Raw genomic sequence first — 22,749 nt, forward strand, 5'->3', positions numbered from 1 at the left:
TATTGGATTCATTTTGGAATCCAATCTTAACTTTATTTGGAAAGATGTTGTTAAAATATCCACTAATCACCCTTAGGGAAGAGTAGGTGTGACTATTTTACTCAGCCCTAAGTGGGGTCCTCGGATTAAGTGTTATGGTATTTCTCCCTACAATAGAGCTATTTGGTTGATTGTGAATTATAATAATCTTGAATTTGGTATATGTGCTATCTATGTTGCCAATGACTATACTGAAAGGACTAAGTTTTGGTCTTGGCTCAGCTCACTCCCAAATATTTCATGATTATTTGGAGGTGACTTTAACATGATTGAGAACCAGGAAGATAAAATGGGAGGTCTTCCCTTTTCCTCGAAATATTAAGAAAGAACTACTTGGAATAATTTTTAAAATGCTAAATATTTATTTGATCCCTTAAGTGGGAATAAGAACACTAAACCTGGGCTCTAGTTTACTTGGTACAACTTTCAGAAAGGTTAGGCTAGAATCTATTCTAGGTTGGATCGATTCTATCTCAATAGCAACTTCTTTTCTGTGCTTCCAAATAAGCATAACAATTTAGAGAGTGTTTCCCCTACCACTCTTTTATATTATCATCCTATCTCTATTTCTATCAGCTTCGAACCTTCCCCGGTCTGCAACAATCAAGGTAACCATAAGTTCATCCTCAATACTAGTCTTCTAGAAGATGAAGACATCCTTACTGCTATTCCATAATAAGACTTATCAATGAGTCTCATTATCCCTCCTTATCTCATATTGGTAGATGGAATTTGGATATTGTTGCTTGGCAGAAGTTACTCAAAACTGTTGGTCAAAAGAAAGCCAAGGACTTTAGATTTAAAAAGTCTTGGCTGAATAATAACCTTTATAATTTTGAGATGGCTATTCAGAATAACTCTGATGATCCTCACCTTTGTCATCAACTCTCTCATGCTAAGAATGCTCTTAGGAATCATCAACATCATAAAGCTTTGGGAGCTAGAGTTCAATCAAGAGCTCATTGGCTTCAATTCGGGAACAGAGGTAGTAAATTTTTCTTCAATCTTATTAAACAAAAATAGGCTAAGGAGACTATTGATAAGTTGTTGATTAACAACCAGATGAGTATGGATTTGGATATTATTAAGAAAGAGTTTGCTCGGTTTTATGAGGATCTCTTCACCTCCGAGGATCCTTAGGATGTTGAGGCTCTTAGAGGCCAATGTATAGGTCTTATTCCTAAAAGGATATCGGACAATGATGCTTCCTCTCTTGAGTAGCCTTTAACTCTTGAGGAAATTGAGCAATCCATTAACTCTTTTAGTAATGATAAAGCCCTTAGTCCTGACGGTCTACCTGTGGAATTCTATAAAACTAACAACAAATGGATTTCTAAAGTTCTTCTTCATATATACAATGAAGCCATTGACACTGGAACTTTGGGTAGAGACATTAATTCTAGGATTATCAAACTCATCCCCAAGGAGGGTGATAAGTCCCTTATTAAAAATTGGCTACCCATAATTTTGCTAAATCTCTCATACAAAATCCTTGCTAAGATTATGGCTCGTAGGCTGGAAAATATTCTCCCTAAGTTCATCTGCCCTTCCCAAATTGGCTTTGTTAAAGGTAGATTTATCTTAGAGAACTTTCTCACTAGTTGGGAGGCTCTTGATTGGGCTAAGCACACTAATCAAAATGCTACTATGTTCTTACTGGATTTTGAAAAGGCCTATGACAGAGTTGAGTGGAATTTCATCAATATGTTGCCTAATGCTTTTGGATTCCCCTCTTTCTTTTGTGACATTGTTAAAATGCTCCTCAAAGATGCTTATGCTCAGGTTGATGTTAATGGATCCCTATTAGCCCCCTTCCCTTTGGGAAGATCAATTAGGCAAGGCTGCCTTCTTGCCACAGCCCTTTTTGTTATTGCCTTTGAAGCTCTTTTCTACATTCTTAGAGACAACACTTTATCCCCTGCGGTTAAAGGTATCACCCTTCCTGATGGTAAAGATATTATCGATTGCCAGTTTCCTGATGACACTTCTCTTTTTTATGAAGCCTCTAAGTCTAATTTTGAAGCCATGATCAATAAACTTAATTTCTTTTGTAAAATATCTAGAGCTCAGCTATTCCATTCCAACTCTATTTGTCTTGGATGGGAAAGCCAACCTCCTAACTAGTTTGAGAAATTTGGTTTCCAATGGGGTGACCCATCTAAACTTTTTAAATATCTCGATATCCCCTTCTCTGTTGAGCCCTCCTTAAAGGAGATGTGGAGCTGGATCAAGGATAAAATCCATAATAAACACAAATGGCATAATATATCTTTATCTCTTGTGGGTAGAATACAAGTGTGTCAAAAAATATTTTCTTCTTACAACATATACTATGCTTTTGCCTAGATGTTTGATGACTACCAAGTGTTAGAGATTTAGAAAGACATCAAAAATTATCTCTAGTATGATGGAAAAGGGAATAAAAAGACTCACTCTATCAAGTGGAGTTGGTGCCATGCCGACAAGCTCCTTGGGGGACTTGGACCTTAAGTTAAGTGGTCTCACTTTGGCCTCTAAATGGATCTTTCATGCTTTGGAGGGAGAGGATCCTTGGAAAGTCTTGATTCGTAATAATATTGGGAGAGGATATCCTAAAAAGGCTAAGTTCTAGAAGGACCTTCCCCTTGTTGATCTCATTTGTGGTGATTTTCCTATCATGGTTCAAGGCTCTGTTATGTTTAAATCCATTTGGAAAGCTTGGAACCATATTAGGCATTTCATCAATAAAAAAAATTTCTTTGATAATAAGACCCTTCATGGTGAAAGGTCCATTTGGTGGAACCTTAAGCTAGGCAATAAACCCCTTGTGCTTACCCAAGGCTGCTCTGCCAAGATTTGGGCCAATTACGGGATCAAACAATTTGTTGATATATGTGAAAAGGATACCCTTATCGAGTGGGATGAGTTAAAGAATAAATTTAACCTTCCTGATTTTCATAAAAAGACTTATAATATGATTGTTAAGGCTAGTAAGCATATCCCTACTTTATGTCATGTTGACTCTAACAGTTATTTGAAAATTAAATGGCCTAGTGGTATCATCATTTCCAAACTCAAAGCTAAGGATATTTACAAAGTTATCAATCACAATGCAAATATTATCAGTCATATTAATAACACTTGGTATACTAATTTGGACACTCCCGCTTGGAAGAAATGGTTTGATTATCTCTGGAAAAGCTCTATTGATCCTAAAATTAAATGTTTTAAATGGTTTCTTATTCTTAACAAGCTTTCTACTAGAAGCTCTTTCTCTGATATTGACTATTGCAGCATTTGCAGAGTCCTGGAAACAGGAAGACATATTTTATTTGAATGCAGTTTGGCCAAAGAGGCTTGGTTAATGTTTGGTATATCTATTCCCTCTACCTTTAATATTTTTTAAATTATTATTGGATTTATTTGTAATAAAAAAAAAAGATGTTAACATGTTTTGGGACATTCTCTTAGCTAACATTTTGTGGCAAATCTGGAAGTGCAGAAATGAAGAAAGGTTTCAAAATATACCCAAGTTGCTTACTGAGTCTTTTTGAAGTCTCACTTATTTTTAAAAAAATTCACAGGTCCAAATTACCATGAAAACCATCAAATCGAAGTTCAAAAGGTTGCTTAAAGATGGTCATGCTATGTTCTTTGCTAATGAGGTAAAGAATGGGCACTTATTGAGGTAGCACTTGGATAATATTCACATTTTCAATCAAATAGTTAAGCTCATCAACCAAGAGGTCAAGAGGACCCCCCATGGCTTCATAGGCAAAATGATCTACATGCTAAAACAAATTCAAGATCAGAAGAACCTGGTGTGGATGGAAGGCTCAATGGATTGGACAACGTGGATGGATACTTTTGAAGACATGCTCCATTAATTGCTCTTTTTTTGCTCCTTCTCTTCCTCTTATTCTTGATCTGTATGTAATTCCTCTTCTTTGATGTGAGGCTTGTCCTCTGATGATCTGATACTTTGCAGATTTATTGTATGATTTTGGACTTCCTATTCTTAATACAAAAAAACTTTAGGCATCTAATAATTAATTATTTTGATGCAACCTAGGTTAGACCTTTTTATGGTTTCTACCTCCTTTATAAGGATGATCTCTCATTGTAAACATTCGTTGAGAAATGAGATTCATTCACTTTTGGCAATAACAATTTACTTTTTTTTCTCATCAAGAATGTCTCACCTATGGATTTGGCAATTCCTACCTCCATAGCTTTTTGCTTCTCTTTTTGTAACAGGTGTTTGTATGCAGGTGTTTGCATGCAGGTGATTCCTGGGAGCTGTGGGGTTGAACTTTCATCAACTCCATAGCTCCCAAGAACATCAACCCCACAGCTCCTAAGAATCACCTGCATGCAAACACCTGTTACAAAAAGAGAGAAGCAAAAAGCTATGGAGGCAGGAATTCCCAAATCCATAGATGAGACATTCTTGATGAGCAAAAAGAGAGATTGCTATTATCAAAAGTGAATGAATAAAATTACAAAGAGATCAATCCTCATAAAAGGAGATCAAAACCCTGACAGGGTAAAACCTAGGTTGCATGATAATAATTAATAAAAGAATTAATTTTATATGTCTAAAGTTTAGCTTAGGTAAACTAGAGATAATAAGTGACTTAATAATTAAATCAAAATGATTTTATTAATAAGGCAATATCTTATTACTCTAACATGTTTGATGCTATCCTTTTTTTTTAAAACATCACTTTTCACCCTAACTTTAATCTGATGTTATCCTAACAATTATTTTAGCTTTTTCATACATTGTGCATACTCTTACATATGCTTCCTTAACACTCAAAATAAATGTGTCCATCCTATCCTATTTCGGCCTATGCTCGACATTTAAGTTTTTAGTGTAATACGTTGGACTATAATTTTGAGTACTCTTTTGAATCTATTTTCACACTTTAATTGACAAACATGTGCTTCACCAAAGCAATTCCGCTTTGTAGTTTCCTTATATGCCCTCATATCTCTAGACATTTTCCTCACGTATATGTTTTGGTTTGCAACTAATGTTATCAGATAGAATTAAAAGTATCTCTTTAATAGACAATTGGATATTATGTTCTTTGCAAGTTCTTTTTGCTAACATCAATAACAAGGTTTCTACCATGTCTTTAAAACCAATTATATGTCTTTTTTAACCACACTAACCACTTATAGAAACCATTGCTCCTCCTCCAGGAACACACTTGGCATCACAAAACCTATAGTTCAAGACACTACATCTGGATTGCATATTCCAAGTATGCCTTCTTACCTCCATTCCTTTTGCACATGTACATGTTTCTCTTTCAAACTACATGTACTTGATACAATTGAAATTGTTATAGTTTATTGCTTAGTAGAAAATATAAATTGTTCTTATATTTCTTTGACTTCATAGTACATATGAAAATATAAAATGGTATTAATCAACATTGCATTGAAGACATATATAACAACACACTAAATATTCAGAAGTATATATAAGTAAGAATCTTCAAGTATGTGTTGTTTTATCGTGAAGTTAAATGGATGTTACCTTGCACTTTCTCTGGCTTATATTCATAGTGGGAGGCCATTATAGTTACTAATTACTTTCCCTCCTACACTTCATTGTAGACATGCATTCAACCATGTCAAAATGAGCTACAACTACTCTTGTTCTACTAGGACCACTACATTCCCGTGCAAAGTGGTACCATAGTATACTACTTAGGTCCGACCCTAATTATATAATGTGGGCTATTAGGATGTTGACAAACAAATACTTCTCTAAATTTACCATTTTTCTGACTACTATGTTTGTATTTCTAAACAAGACAATGATAATCTCATCTCAGTTTATAGGGAAAATGCATCTCTCAAGATTATGCCTCAATCTCCTATGAAGATGCAATAAGAGTTATCAACAATGACACCTACATGTGCAACCACATCTCCAAGTCTTTGACATTAGACCGTTTGGATAAGGAACTCAAGCAACAAATAGATACAAGTTAGAGCTCTCTAATGGCCTTCACCTACAAAAAAAGACACCTTTCCAAGGAAATTTAATGGTCTTATAACTTCAAATAAGATCCAAAAAGGTTATATAATACATGTCACCCAGTATTCAATTCCCACCATTTATGAGTGGAGGTAAATCAACTTCTACTACAATTTTATTTCATGAAACGCTTCTTGTTTTATTGTGCAATTATGTAGCCTTAATATTATTATTATTTTACCTAGTTGTTTAGGTGGATTGTAATCTCCAACTTAGAGGTTCTATGCACGGAACATGATATCATTGGTGTTCCTAGCTTCTTATTCAAAGAACGAGAAAAAACTGTAGATCAAACTTTTGTTAGTCCATTGAGCACGAGAAAAAATGTTGAACACATTGGCATATCAACACATATGACTCCTACTAAATTAATGTTTGGCCTATCTCTATGGAAAAATGTCACACTTCAACAATCACTCTGCTTAAAAGTCTAAACCCATGTCAAACAATTTGGACTATTAAAGGTCATGTGAATGAAGAAGGAAAAATACCAATTCAACTCAAAGAAAGGGAATGGTCATATATTAGTTCTGATGTTATTAATACTGAAAAGACTAAAGTCTAAATTACTTGCTTTAATGATGTTGCAGACCTCCACTTTGACAAATTCCAAGTTGGGAGTGTCTACAAATTGTTTGGCGGTACCAGCAAATTTGCAAACAAGTTCTACAATAAGTTGAATAGTAATTTTGAAATCACTTTAGAGGAAGCTTCAACACTTTCTCTATGTGAATATGACCTCTTAAATCCAACACTTCATGACACTTTTACACCCATTGCAAAGATTCTGAATACAAATGTTAATTCTACACTTGATCCAATTGGATTTTTTGTTTGTGTGGATCTTGCCTCTACAATCAAAAGGTGAGATGGAACCGAGGTTGTCAAAAGGAGTCTCAAGATGATTGATGTTTCTACATCCACTCTCAATGCAACTTTTTGGGAGCAGACAACTATGAAAGAAGGTGCACATCTACAAGAAATGTATCATCTACAAAATTCAATTGTGCTTGTTGTAAAAAATGGTCATGTGGTAGAGTACAATGTTAGGGTCATAAGCACACTTTCCAACTCATAGTTACTTATAAACCCTGCTATCGATAAAGCCAACCAACTACATTCATAGTTTGTTGAACATAGGCATACATGTCTTGTATCGATGCCCACCTTGCTATATCTACCTCTAATTTTAGCATGGAAAACTATTACCACAATTGAAGAGGAATGTCCAAATTCCTCAAAACCTCTCCAATGCATTGTTAAAGCAACCCTTGTTTTTGTCATAAGGAAGAGATTTTGTTATCTAGCCTATCCCCATGTCATAGCAAGAAAGCAATGTAAGAAAAGGGTTGAACAAAATAATGACTGCAAGTGGTACTACCCAAAGTGTCTCGCCACATTTTCAAAATGTGATTATAGATATGTTCTTCAAGTCAAGATCGAAGACCATACTAGAGCATTATGGGAAACTTCTTTCGATGAAACCACAACTAAATTCCTTGGTATAGTTGCAAAAGAACTCTATATGCTACAATTCAATGATATTGAACCTAAATGTGCATAGTTTCTCATACGAACTACTCAATACAACCAATTCCTGTTCACAATTACAAGAAAAATAGAAATTTATAATGAGGAATTGTGGGTAAGGTGATGGTAATGGTTCCCACTTTTTGGCCAAGTTTGACACTAAAGTAAATATTTTTAACAAAAACTTTATTTTCAAATGCATATTGCTACAAAACCGTAAAGAATTTGTTGATGATGTAAACTAGTAATTTGTAGAATTTTCTATCTAGTTTCTTTAAAAAAATAAAAATTAATTTTTAATTTTGTAAATTATTTGAAGTCCATTTTTCCATGTCCTTTAAGAAGTGGTTTATATGAAAATTAGCATTTTCAAAGAGCGATGAGTCGTTTGATCAAGATAACTTTCTAAAAAAAATGATAATGACAAAATTCTTTCAAGGATTGAATAGTAACATCAATATCTTCTTTCAACTGTATTGGGATATTATTCATGCTGATATTGTTAAAGTTGTCTATGAATTATTTGGTTCTAAAGACTTGTTGAAAGAAGTTAATGTTACTTTTCTGGTTTTAATTCCTAAACGTACAGGGGTTGATACCTTTGGTTCTTTTAGGCCTATCAGCCTTTGCAACTCTTTTTATAAGATCTTTGCAAAAGTTGTTGCTAATAGACTTATCAATTTTCTTCTGATGATCATCTCGCCCCAAAGTTAGGCTTTGTTCCTGGCAGTCAAATTCTGGACTCCATCATGGAAGTCCATGAAGTTATCCATTCTTTGGAGGTGGGGAAGCAGGAAGGATTTCTTCTCAAGTTGGATATTTCTAAGGCTTACGACAAGGTGGACTAGGGGTTTTTGGATAGAATTCTTGAAGCTTTTGTTTTCAATGCTAAAGTGAGGAAGTTGTTTTCCCGAATGGTTTCCACTCCCACCTTTGCGGTCCTTGTGAATGGGGCCCCCTCTAATTTTTAAAAATCTTCAGGGGGTCTTCCCTAAGGTGATCATTTATCCCCTATCCTTTTCATCATTCTGGTTGAAGGCCTAAGTAGGCTCATTTACTCTAGTAGGGCAGAGGGGCTTTGGTGGGTTTGAAACTATCTTCTGGCCCTTATGTATTTACACACCAACAGTTTGTTGATAATATTATGGGGAGTGAGTCCTCAATGAGGGAAGCTAGATCTGTAAAAAAAATCTTGAATACTTACTCCAGGGCCTCTGGGCAGCTCATTAACTGGGACAAGAGCTCGGTGTTTTTCTTCAATACCTCGATTAGAGAAGAGAAGAAAATGGTGGATATTTTGGGGTGTAAGGTTGGATCTCTTCCTTCTACTTACTTAGGGCTTCCCTTGGGGCTTAAATCTCCAGACACTTTTTGAGATAATCTTGTGGACAGATTTAATAGGAAGCTTGCTGGTTGGAAATGTATTACTTTGAGCCAGGTGGGTAAAGTGATTCTGATTAAATCTACTTTATAGAATATACTTACTTATGCTCTTAGCCTCTTTTCTATTCCTTCCAAGGTGACTGACCACCTTGAAGCTATCCAAAGGAACTTTATGTGGTCAAGCACAGATGAGAGCAAGAAATACCCATTGGTGGCCTAGGATTCCATTTGCAAATCTAAGAAGCAATGGGGTTTGGGGATACATAAGCTGAAATAGTTCAACTTAGCTCTTTAAGCGAAATAGATTTGGAGAATTTTCAACAACAAAGGTGAATGGAGAGATATTTTGATGTCCAAATATGCTAACAACCTCAATCTTAAATAGTTCATTAACAGGGATTCTGACCCCAGTGGCTCTTCCATCTGGAATGGTCTTTTAAGAACTAAGGATCTTGCAATTGAGAAAGCTAAATGGCATGTGGGTAATGGGGAAGATATTAAATTTTGGCTTGATGATTGGCTTAGTTCAAGTCCTCTCTAGGAAAATAAGGCTTTCAAAAAATGGGCAAATGTTTGCATTGAAAGATTTGGGAGCAGGGTGAGTGACTACAGAATTCACAATGGGTGGATTGACCTGATACAGGTGTCTGAGGAGCTGAAGCCACTGATGGATATGGTTAGACATATTCCTTTATCCCACAATAAAGTTGCCATTGTTTGGGGGGAGACTGTGCATGGTCTTTATATTATGGCCTCTGGTTATGAGACTTTGCAATTATAGGGCCAGGTCCCTATGTGGGCCAAAGCCTGGTATCGGGGCCTTATTCCAAAGATCAACATTTTCTTCTAGATCTTGCTCCAATATTACATTCTCAAAATGAATAACCTCACCAAAAGAGGTAACACATTTCCCAATAGCTATATCTTATGCAAAAATAATAGTGAGAGTGGTGACCATATGTTCATACACTGTCCTTTTATTAATTTTATCCGGTCTCTTTTCCTGTCCTTTTTCAACTTGTCCTAGTGTTTTCCATCCAATATTTTGGAGCTCTTTGTTCAATGGAAATTTGGGATGGATGATAAGGAATCCAAGACTTTATGGATATGGTCCTTACCTCATGTGTGTTGGGGGGTCTGGAAAGAGCGGAACAACCGAATCTTCAGGGACAAGGAGTCTAATGCCGAAGTGGTTTTTCACAAATGTCTCAATGCTTTGATGGAAAATTACACCAACACTAAATGCCCCTTCCCCCCTCTTAATACAAGGGTCAAAGATAAAAGGGAGGGTTGTGGCTGGTCTTTCCCACCTGAGGGCTAGCTTAAGGCCAATTTTGATGGGGCGGCCAAAGGCAACCCGAGAAAGGCCACGGTTGGTGGCATCATAAGAAATGTGCATGGGAAAGGGATTGCTACATTTGCTTCTCCCCTAGGGATTCAAACTAATCATTATGCAGAGGCCATTATGGTGAACCAAACAATCAAATTAGCAAAAGAAATTGGAGTGGAATTCCTTTGGCTAGAAGGAGACTCTAAAAACATTATTGATTTCCTTAATGGGAGGAACAAGCCTACTTGGACTACTGCAAATATTATTGATGAATGCATTTAGAACCTTCAAACTTTTGAAAAAACCTATGTGGCACATGAGTACCGCGAGGCCAACAATGTGGCAGACAGGTTGACAAATTAGGCAGTCAAGCATAATGAGGTGGCTAAGTAGATGGATGGACATGATATCCCGTCAGAGTTTATTGAGGTCATCGAAAGGGATCATATCTTGGGTAGATTGGGTATAATTAAATGCCATAATGAAAGTTAGTAAGTTGTGGGCTGCAGTCAATAATAACATGTGTGGATTTATTATGATAATCAATGATTTATGGGGAATATGTAGAGTTGTGAGGTGGAAGTACAATATTTCTCGTACTTCCCATATCTACAATATCCATCAACCTATGTCAAGTACCACTTGTGCGAAGTGAACTCATAAGGGAAAAAAAAGGTGTAAGAAAATGAGGAGAGTCGAAGGCTTGCAGGTTTCGAAGAGTGTCAATATTGACTATAGAGACTGCATTGAGAAGAACACCATGGTTGGGGAAAGACACAGGAGGGAACTAGAGGATGAAGCCCAAAAGTGGAGAAGAAGATCCAAGGTGTGGAACATCCTAAAGAAAGGTGAAATTACAAATTATATTGAACGCCTCCATGGATGGAAACCCTCTGTAACCAAAAGTATGGTTAGAAACTAGAACGAGGGCATGGTCAAAATTGATGGGGTGGAGTTCTCTATTACGGAAGAAATTATCTCCTTGATTACTAGCATCCCTATTATTGGCAAAAAAAATTTACAAGGACCATAAATTTTTAGGGCAAGCAGTGGTGGAGTTTACTAAGAACCAAGAGAAGAAAGATGTGCTGGTGAAGAAAGCTACCCATTATCTCTCGAGCTCCATTAAGCTTCCGTGGAGATTTGTGCTCCATGCCATCATCAAATATATTACTTTCGATACTAGGTTTGATTGCATATGCATTTACCACTTCGTGCTTCTCAACCATTTTAGGTATGGGGTAAAAATCTCTATCCCCTTCTACCTTTACTCGTCCATGAATGGTAATATTAACGAGTATAAAGAAAAGAAAACTAGGAATCTAGCACTCCATGAGGGACTACTATTGTTAATCTATGAATACTTCAAAGCTAGGACTATTAGTAAACAAATCAAAGACATGAAAGAGGGCAAGAAAATAAATGGGGATTCTGATGAATCTGAGGAGACTTATTCGCCTTCAGATACGAAGGAAAGACTTGAGATGCACACAGATTTAGAGGACTCTGAGACCCCACAGTGTGGCTCAGGGAAAAAAACCCTCAAAACTGACAGTAAGGAGAAAAATGTGCACCCCGAGCCCACACAGGACATTGATAGTTCTTCGGATAGGGGTTACAATGAATGGGCTAAAGGGATGGACATAGGTGAAGATAGCTAGAGGTAGAGGAGAAAATTAGGGAAGGGGATGGAAAGGAACAAAAGAAGAGTAAGAGAACCATCACTATCAAAGTGTCGACAAGCAAAGAGAAGGAGGCCACTGTGTCAGGGAATCAGAAAAGGAAAAACCTAGATGACAATAAGGACAAATAGGGGGAGGAGAGTGAGAAGGTGGAAAGGGATCCCATCGATAAGGAGGGACCTAAACATGGATTTAAGGAGTTTGGCACTAGTACTTACAGATGCTTGGTCATGGGGAAGGATAGGAAGGTGGTGTGGAGGAACTTTGACTCTGCTTCAGCTAATATGGGCATTAAACAGGAGCTAATCAGAACTCAGGTTAAAGAAAATGAAGAGGGAAAAATCTAGCTAGAGGAGTTGATCGATCTTGCTTCAGTCATCCTCAGTGACATTGCTAAGGAGAACCCAGACATGGATGTCCTTAACAATGCAAAAAATTGTGTGGTGGACAGTTTCATACCACTAAGTGGCTTTTCCACAAAATCCTTGATCTCAAACACAAAATGAGAACTCTAGAAAGGGAGACCTATAGCTTAAAGAATAGGGTTGATAAGGATGAACAAAGCATGGACAAAAGAGTGGAGGAAGTCAACAACAGAACTCATGAGATGGACAGGACAATGCAAGGTATAGTAGAGCAGAGCTCTAGCATCGTCAAGGACAATGAGAATATCAAGAAATTCATCCACTATGAAAACGATCAGAGCATTAGCAAGGAGTAGGAACCTAACACCCATAGCTTAAAGGACATGACTTTGGATGAAGGCGCAAGGAAGCGAACCAGATCAAGCACTAGGAAAAAGTATATCCTAGCCCCAGACCAGGAGCTTTTTGAGATGGAGGCAACAGGCAAGCTATTAGAGCTAGAGATCAACGCAGCTGAAATGTTGAGAGACATCGTCTGAGCACCCTAGCCTTTAGTGGGTTGCCCTAGTTTTTTGGTGTCCCTCCCTGGCTTTATTTCTATTTGTATCTTTGTATAGTGAGATGTTCTTTCTTTTTGCTTTCTAGCTCTATTTGTAGCCTTCAGTGTACTGTTGTAGACTGATCTTTTTATGTTCGGGTTTCAAGGTCCTTTTAAAGCCTATTTTCCTTAATCAAAAGCATCAATATCTAGAAATTTTAGTTGGTTTCATTCAATTTCATTAAAAAATGTAGATTTTATTTAGTGGCAAAGTGACGCTAACGATAACTTAGACATAACTTGTTTTTTATCAATATAATTTGAGTTGTATTTATCAAAATGATTTTTTTCTTGTTTTGTAGAAAGGTAACACACATACCTTTGATGGACATATTTTTGAAATTTTTTATTTTCTCATTATCTATTTTTCCTGAAGCTTCAAATTCAAACTTGTGAAATGGCTAGACAACCTATATTTAATAAAACTTAAAATTAAACATCATGATAAACACAATATAGACTACAAATATGGTCATTGGAAAGCTTATTAAGAGTACAACAATTTTATATATTTAGTTTTAGAATATGGACCTGTTTAGCCCTTGTTTAAGCCCTCAAAAGGGAGAAAATTGATAGAAATTTGAGTAAGTTTGTAAAATTCCAATTTTGGGACCTTCGAATGAAGCCCTTGGAGAGGCTTCGAACGAAGGGGCTTCATTCGAAGACCCCTAAGGTCTTATTTGGGTGGCTCTAAGGGGATTCGAATAAAGCCCCTTGGCCCACTTTTTGGCTAATTAGTGGTCCCAAGGGGTTCAAACGAACCCCCTGCCCACTTTTAGGCCACCTATTGGCCCTAGGGGGTTTGAACGAACCCCCTTGGTCCACTTTTCATCCACTTATTCGCCCATGGGGCTTCTCTTGAAGCCCTTAGGCTTTGTTTGAAGCCCCTATGGTAGTTGGCACAAGGGGTTTCGAACGAAACCTAGTGCTTTAAACACAACCCCTAGAGCCATGACTTCAAATGAAGCCCCTAGAAGAAGATTTTACCACTTTTCATCTAATTTCTTCATGATGAAAAGTGGGAACCATTATTGTGGCCTTACCCTTGTGTCTCAAAACAACAATCTTAGAAGTTGCTAAGTTGGATTTCTTAAATGAGAGCACCTTACTCTTCAATGAAATTTTACCCCCCATGTTAGCAACAAGTGAATAGATAATGCCACTCACATTAAGGCACAAAACTTATAGTTTTGAAGACTTCTAACCATACATGAAGACAACTCTTTCTTAAATGTATATTGTATGTGAATCACAACTTATTCTATTGCTCCTCAATATCAATTCTTTGTTCTTAACACCTTTTTTTTATTGACTACTATCCCCATACTGTTTACTTGCCAATAAGTTTTCAAATCCCCTTCAAAACTTGCCTTTTCCCCTTCTCATAAATTGAATATATAGTTGTTGTTTGTTGATTATATCTATTATGTTATGGATTTTAATGAGATATATTTGTTCTCCAATAATTTTGTGTGCTTTGTTATACATGTTCTCTATGCTTGACTTATGCTTGCACCTTAGATATTATTACTTAATATATACATTTTATAATACCAAATACATTGCAAACCAATAATCAACCCTTTACTCTTGGTAATTTAAATATTGTAAAAAGAAATACCAACAAACTACTACTCTTCCTCTTCAACCTACATGATTTTTCCACCTATGCAACGTGCATGGAAGGATGGATACTCTTTTTATAAAAAAAATTTGTTGTCCTTATTCCTTCCCTTTTTTTCTATATAATGGTAATAGAAATGCATTGTTCTTCTTATTGTACAATTCAAGAGTTGGCTCCCATTGCTGCTGATCTAGATAAACAACCCATCCATAGTAACAGTGTTGTTATGCAATTACACAAGAGAAGTCACCTATATTATGTACGTCATAAAGAAGAAATTAGAGCATATCATTGCATTCAACGCTACCAACATTTATAGTTAACACCAAACTAGCCATTCCCCCGCCACCCCTAAGGTTCACCAAGTTCGCCTACTCAACAACCTTTTATAAATGTACCACCAAAGCTTGTTGAGCAGAGCCCTCATTATCAACAGTAAAAAACCCACATAGATTTCCATCTGGCATCTAAATATATAGGTGCAACCCACATATTTAGAACTAGGATATATGTCCTCTCAAAACTACAAACATGTACTACCTGTAAGGAATATTGCCCTAGTAACTTGTAACTTGTAAGAGATATTTTTCTGAGAGGGGAATATATTGCTTCTTAAGAGCCAACAACATGGACCACTCTCTGCAACCAACTATGTTGAGGATTCTCACCCAAGTAGAAGAGATGCTTATTGCATGTGTTACTCCCATCTTGCAAGTAACCCATGCTCATGGTGGGCAATACAAATATATTGTCCACACAATAAGCTTCCCCCAAGATATACAAACAATTACAAAATATTTACCATGTACAATTGACCAACTGGATATCTTAATTGTTTGAAGACTAAATACAAGTGGTAAGCATTATGATTATTATGTTAGTAGAAGCCATGTTCACAATGCACTCTCATACAAGATCAAATTTGACCCTTACTACAAAGATGTACAAATTGACAATTTGGCATTATCAAAGCTCCCTACTTGCAACACAGATATTTCACAAATGCTACATACAATTGATGATTGCAGCAAAACTCTAGCTTCAACAGATGCTCCATTAGAAAACATACAATGTGATATAGCAGGTGACTCCCAATATTCAACATCATTTATGATGAGCCTGCCAAACAAACATCATTAGCTACAGATCATTAAAGATTCTTTACAAATAAAACAAGAGACAAATGGCAAGGCAGTTTGGCCACCCATAAGTTCAACCCCCATTAATGAGTACACATTGACATGGCATTTCTCATGATTTTCCCAAATGGTACTGCACTACCCATGCAACCTCGAGCTAGAGAAGTGAATATATAGTGCATCTTTGTAATGCATACCCCTACTTGACTTTTTTGATTTACTTTGGTTGGATTCGTTTAGGCCTGTTCTATTATTATGTTTTATGATTAGCAGTGCTAGATTGCTGGAATTGATTAGTTGTATTCATATTCAATTGATATATATATATATATATATATATGTTGAGGTACTTAGTGTTAGTTATTTCAGTTATTGAATGATGTTAGTTAGACAAGTGACTTTTATGTGGTTTTTAGAGATACTTACCCCATACTTGCATGTGTATGGTGTGCATGTATGTTTTCTTTATGTTTGACATTTATGATGTGGTTGAGGAAGGGAGTCATAGTCACGTGCTAGTCGAGATCTACACAATGAACCACTTCTTGTTTTTGCCTGTTTAGTTTAGAATATTGTGCTTGTACATGTGTGGCTTTTATGCAGATTACTGGTACTAGGTATCGACTTCCCTAAATTGCCAAGATGAGCGTACCCTATCATAGTATTTCAATGGTATAAGTGGGGAGATAACTCTTGAGTCCAAATCCTAAACCCTAAGCCAATTGTCCTAGAAAATAGGACAAGTATCTGAGTTAGTTTACCCATTTGAATTCGTCAAGTGACATAAATTCATGATTTTGACCCTAGAGTTTGATTATGTTCTTTGCCTTCAGTTGAGTTGTCATTTTTGGTTTTGTGGGTATGTGGTGATTTCTTGTTATAATTAAATCAAATTAAAAGATAATGATTTAATTTTATGGAAATTTTATAAATAAATTTGATATTTAATTATATCTAAGTAATTGAGAAATTAATTAAATAAAATAATTAAATTTAAAGATTTTATTAAAGTTCTATTTTTGACATATTTATATTTATTTAATTTAATGATAATTATTTAGGAGTTTTATTTTAATAATAAACTTTAAATAATGTTATTAATTAAGTTAATAAATATATTATTAAAAATGTCTCATGAATTACTTAAATAAGTGAATAAAATTTAAAGATAAAGTTCTAGTTCTAATTTTGGCATATTTATAATTATTTAATTTAATAATAATTTATTTAGGAGTTTTATTTTAATTAATAAACTCTAAATAATACTATTAGTTAAATTAATAAATATGATCTTTAAAAAGTCTCATGATTAATTAAAGTGAGAAAGAAAATTAATTTAATAAAGATATTTTAATTTAAATTGCTTAAAGTTGTTGCATGAAAATTATATATAGAAAATTCAATATTTAATTATATTTAATTATTTGAAAAATTAATTAAATAAAAGAATTAAATTTAAAAGATTAAATTAAAGTTCTAACTTTAGCATATTTACATTTATTTAATTTAATAATTATTATTTAAGAGTTTTATTTTAATAATAAACTCTAAATAATATTATTAGTTGAGTAATAAATATTATTTGATTAAAAAGAAAATATTAAAATATGTGAATATTTAATTAATTAAAAACTAATTAAATTTGTGCTTTAAATTAAAAGTCTAGAATTAGAGGTCTAAATTTAGAAAATTGGTTAAAGAAAGATTAGAATATGACGTTATTTAATTAATTAGAAATTAATTAAATATGTACTTCAGTTTAAAATATTTATTTTAAAAGTCTAATTTGAGAAGTTGGATAAAAATAGAATTAAAATATTAAAAGATTAAAGATTTAATATTATTTTATTATGATTATTTAATTAGTAATTATTAAATTAGAGTTGCATTTAAATAATGAGCTTTAATTATTCTTATTAATTTAAATAATAAACTATGCTTTAAATAGTGCTTACACTAATTAATAAGTGGAGGAAAAGAAAATATAAAAAAATATTTTAGTTAAAAAGTTATTTATATGTGCATGAAATAATTAAATTTAAAAGATTTGATTAAAGTTATAATTTAGGCATATTTATATTTATTTTATTTCATAATAATTTATTTAGAAGTTTTATTTTTAATAAACTCTAAATAATAATATTAGTTAAATTAATAAATATTATATTAAAAATGTTGCATGATTTAATAAGGGAGAGTAAGCTTTAATTTAATAAAGTTTATTTTAATTAAATTTCATAAAGTGTGTGTGAAATGTCCCTTTATTGATTTTGTATGATATTTCCAACCTCTAAGCAGATCTTTAAGATCAAACTAATATCACAAAGATCCACCAAATTTCTCAAGAAACCTCGAATCGGGTATGCTAAAAATAATGCCAAAAGCTTCACAACTTTACAAATTATTAATAAATCTGAAAATGGACATTTTTACAGAAATTTGAGTAGCATAACAGCCTACAAAATGACATTTCCAAATCCGAATAGCCTTTACACAACAGGTCACAAATGTAGGACAAAAACTATGCTCATCGGGCTCCCGAAATTAACACAAAAATGCCCGGAATCACCACAAAAACACTAATAATCTATCTCAGAAGTTTAATCATGTCCCAATCCATATATTCAGCTCTGTTTTAACATTTAAAAATCTAATATATAGCACCAACCCAAACTGATATGAAATACTCAACTGAAAACACCAAACTCATACAAAAAACACACCTGAAAACCCACAAATCTGCACTGTTCAGCACAAAGGCAAACTATGTATGAGCATGCACATGGAATGGCTTCAAACTCCCATCCCTAGCCTTCCTAGAAACCTGCAAACTCCTATTCTCGGGTCTCCCTAGAAACCTGCAAACTCCCGTTCTTGGGTCTCCTTCTCCACAGGTTTGGCAGCCTCTGAAGAATAACAAAGAATGAGCAAAAATAAAGTTCTGGAATCAGCCCAAAATGCCTCCAAACCCCTTAAAAGAGGGCATAACTGTAAGTCACGTCCAAGAGAGGTTAATGAAACATGTTTTAATAATAATTTTCATTTATTAGTCCAACGGTTTCCAAAGATTAACCCCCTTTTTCTGAAACTTCACTTTCTTGGGCCTGCCTGCCTTAGCAAAGATTATTATTTTTTAATTATTTGAAAAGGGGACATGACAAGTCCTCCCCTCCCAAACATTGCTTGTCCTCAAGCAATGGCTGAACAATAAACCAATCAATCCACCTGGATCCCAAATGTAGTCATGAACTATACTACTACCAATTAACACAGGCTCCTGCAATATCCTCTGCAATATGACCAAGAGGAATCCATAATAAAACTGACAATTATAGCTCAACCAAACTCCAAAATCACCACTACCACAGTCAAAAACCCATGAGACACAAACTCTTAGAACATCAGAACCCAAGTAAAGTGGACAAATCAAACTACCAACACAGTAAATACCATCAACGCATCCCACTGGCCTATACGGAATGTACAATCCAACTCTGCAACAATGGTGAACGCTCTCGAATGAAACTGTACCAAGTATGGAGAATCCACACACTGTACAACTCCTGCAGTCAACACAACTCTGCAAATTGTTGTTTAGTGTGGAGCCTGATCAGTCCCCAAGTGGGAGATTGTTAGATTGTGGTGACTGATCAGGAAAGTACTGTACATGTTATAACCCTAAAGCGGTTTGATACTTGTATAAAAGGGCCTAGGGTTGGGTATTTTTCAAAATGTTGTGATACAAAATTGGTTCTTGTGGCGGTATTGAGCTGTAAGGGATTACGGATTGTAATCAGGTTGTAATCACTAGATTGTAATAAGATCGGACTTGCTGTTTGGTGGACGTAGCCCAGAGATTGGGTGAACCACGTTAAATCTTGGTGCCTTGTGTTCATTTCTGTGTGTTCTATTATTTTTTGTTATTGGTTATATTTGCATGTAGTTTTTATTTCTGTCTGTGGTTTATCCTAACAAGTGGCATCAGAGCAAGGTTGTCTTTCAGTTATCCTTTGCAGAAAAGTCTCACGGTTAAGTGGGAGTCTCACAGTTGAGTGGGAGCGATGGCAGATGAGGGTAAGTTGAGGGTTGACAGGTTTAATGGGCAGAACTTCCAGTTATGGAAGATGCAAATGGAAGACTATTTATATCAGAAGGATTTATGGAAGTCGTTGGAAGGAAAAGCCAAGAATCAGGGAACTATGTCAGAGGCTGAATGGGATGGTGGCATTTAATATTACAAAAGCAAAGATGATAGAAGATTTGATGAAAACCCTAGCGACACTGTATGAAAAGCCCTCCGCTTCAAATAAGGTATTTCTCATGAAGCGTTTATTTAATATGAAAATGGCAGAAGGTGGATCTGTTGCAGATCATTTAAATGAGTTTAATACTATTAGTAGTCAATTATCTTCTGTGGGTATCAATTTTGATGAAGAAATTAGGGCTCTCTTGATTTTGTGTTCTTTGCCTGAAAGCTGGAATGGCTTGGTAATGGCGGTGAGTAATTATGTTCCTGGATCTAGTACCCTAAAATATGATGATGTGATTGGTGTTATTTTAAGTGAGGAAACTCGTAGAAAATCCTCAGGTGGATCTACATCAGGAAGTGCTTTAAATGCACAAAGTAGGGGCAGAACGACTGAAAGAGGAAGTAACTCTGGAAATCGTGGGAAATCAAGAGGAAAGTCAAAGGGGAGGAGGTCTCAATCGAGAGGACCAAATGATTGCTGGTACTGTGGGAAATCAGGGCACAAAAAGAAAGATTGTTGGAATCGAAAGAAAAATGAAGGAGATAAATCAGATGGAGACAAGGAGGCAAATGTGGTAAGTAACAAATCCGAAGAGGATGCTTTGCTTATGTCTTTAGAGAGTGTTGATGATTCATGGGTTTTAGATTTTGGTGCTTCATTTCATGCTACACCTCATAGAGGTTATTTCATTGATTATGTCCAAGGGAATTTTGGGCTTGTTTATTTGGGGGATAATGAACCCTATCAGATTGTTGGAAAGGGAAAAATTAAGATTAAGTTGCAGAATGGGAATCATTGGCTACTACATGAGGTAAGACATGTTCCAAAACTAAGTACAAATTTAATTTCAGCAGGGCAACTCGGTGATGAGGGTTGTGTAGTTACTTTTAATGATAAAAATTGGAAGGTTTCAAAAGGTTCCCTTGTAGTAGCAAAAGGTGTGAAATTAGGCACCTTATATCATAACCATAACTCCCATGCACTGTTGATGGTGAAAAGACATTACAAGATAAAGAGTAAGAAATGGAATCCAAACCAAATTTGCCTGCCATCAACTCCTCAAAACAAGGATCAAATGCTAACTGATGTACATACCTTGCAATATAATGTTGATTAAAAAAACCAACCTCAATCAACAGCTCACCATGAACAAGTGATACAACCCACTATGACTGATCACTAGCTAAGTCAAGAGATGTCATAGCCAAATGAGTAGAATCAATAACAACACCCATTGAAGCATCACTCCCAAACTCCTGCTCTAAGTCACATATTATCAAGCTGTCAACTGCAGAACCTATCACCATGTCATGCCCATCACAACTCTCATCTTGAGGCATCAAACTGTCCCATAACTGATGATAAGCACTAGGAACCAAAGTACATCTCTGTATCATCATCTCATCAACATGGTCATCAAAGGTAAATTGATGAGCATACCTCACAGTGTAATGCCGATAGAATTCACCAATCTCAGTCAGTGGTTCTCAGACTATAATCTAGATGAAACTAACTGCAATTGATCATTAACCATGTTGGAACTGACTACTACCTCCGAAGATATCACCAAGGGAGTAGTATTACTACCAGGAACCATGCCAACTGCCGACTCACCAACATCACACATGATCTTTGATACATCTCTAGTCTTCGTGCCATCAGTACTAGAGGCCACCACCATGTCAGGCATACAAAAATCTACTACAACACCCAACTCAACTGAACCTGACTCTAGTGGGAATGAACCTGATATGCCAATGTTAGTATCAAGGATGGATGCATCCCCATCTCTACTGTCTCTAACAATCTCGACCATGGACATCCTCAGATCACCAAACACCACAGCTTGTGACTGTATAGAATCAGGTAAAGACTGTAGTCACTCTAACTCCATGGTCACCTTAGCCAAATGAAATTGTGACTCCTTGAAAGCCAACTGTGTACTCTCAAGAATCTCAGAAGTCACCTCAAGCTGCTCAATAAGCTCACTCACCTCATCTTCCTTGGCTAACAATGCATCATATGTTGTACTGCCCCACTCCATAAGATAATCTCTGTCGGCTACCAACTGCATATAATTTTGTCTCAAAATTCGAATAGCCTCCCATAAAGAGTAGATCTCTGTCAAGGAAAGATAACTGCCTTCCTGCTCATCACTAATAGGAGAACCCCATCCATAAACTGCTAACAATTGACGAGCAGCATCGAAATGTTGGCAAGTGATAGCAATGTCTCGGTCACTAACTCTCAACTGATTAGACACATGATGGCACTGGCTCGACTGTCTCCTACAAACCTCCTCTGATGCACTGTCTAAAGGAGTATCCTCAAAGTTACTAGTCTTTAGAGTATTACCATCCATATCCTATGAATCAAATCTAAAGCTCATATCAACATACGGAGTATCAAAAACATTAGCATTGCTGTCCAACTCCTCTATACCCAAGGAAACTAAGTCTTCAAAACTGCCCACTGCATCCTCCTGGATGTCATCAATGCCAATATGATCCTGGGACTCATCTATACACACTGCCAAATATGAAATATCATCAACACATTCCAGCAAGTATGGTCGACTAGATATATGAACAAAGCCCAACATCGATGTATAAAAACTAATACCAACATCAGACAAGATACTGGCACAAGAAAAGACAACACCGTGTAATCTGCTAATCAAATCCATGATAGCACCCAAACAAACACTGCTACCAAAAAGTGTTAAAGATCTCCAGTCAACTGAATCCCAAACACCAATGTAACAATCTCGAG

Source organism: Cupressus sempervirens, chromosome 8 (genome assembly GCF_028749045.1).
Source record: "Cupressus sempervirens isolate cs-2001-9-10 chromosome 8, ASM2874904v1, whole genome shotgun sequence".
Lineage (NCBI taxonomy): Eukaryota > Viridiplantae > Streptophyta > Pinopsida > Cupressales > Cupressaceae > Cupressus > Cupressus sempervirens.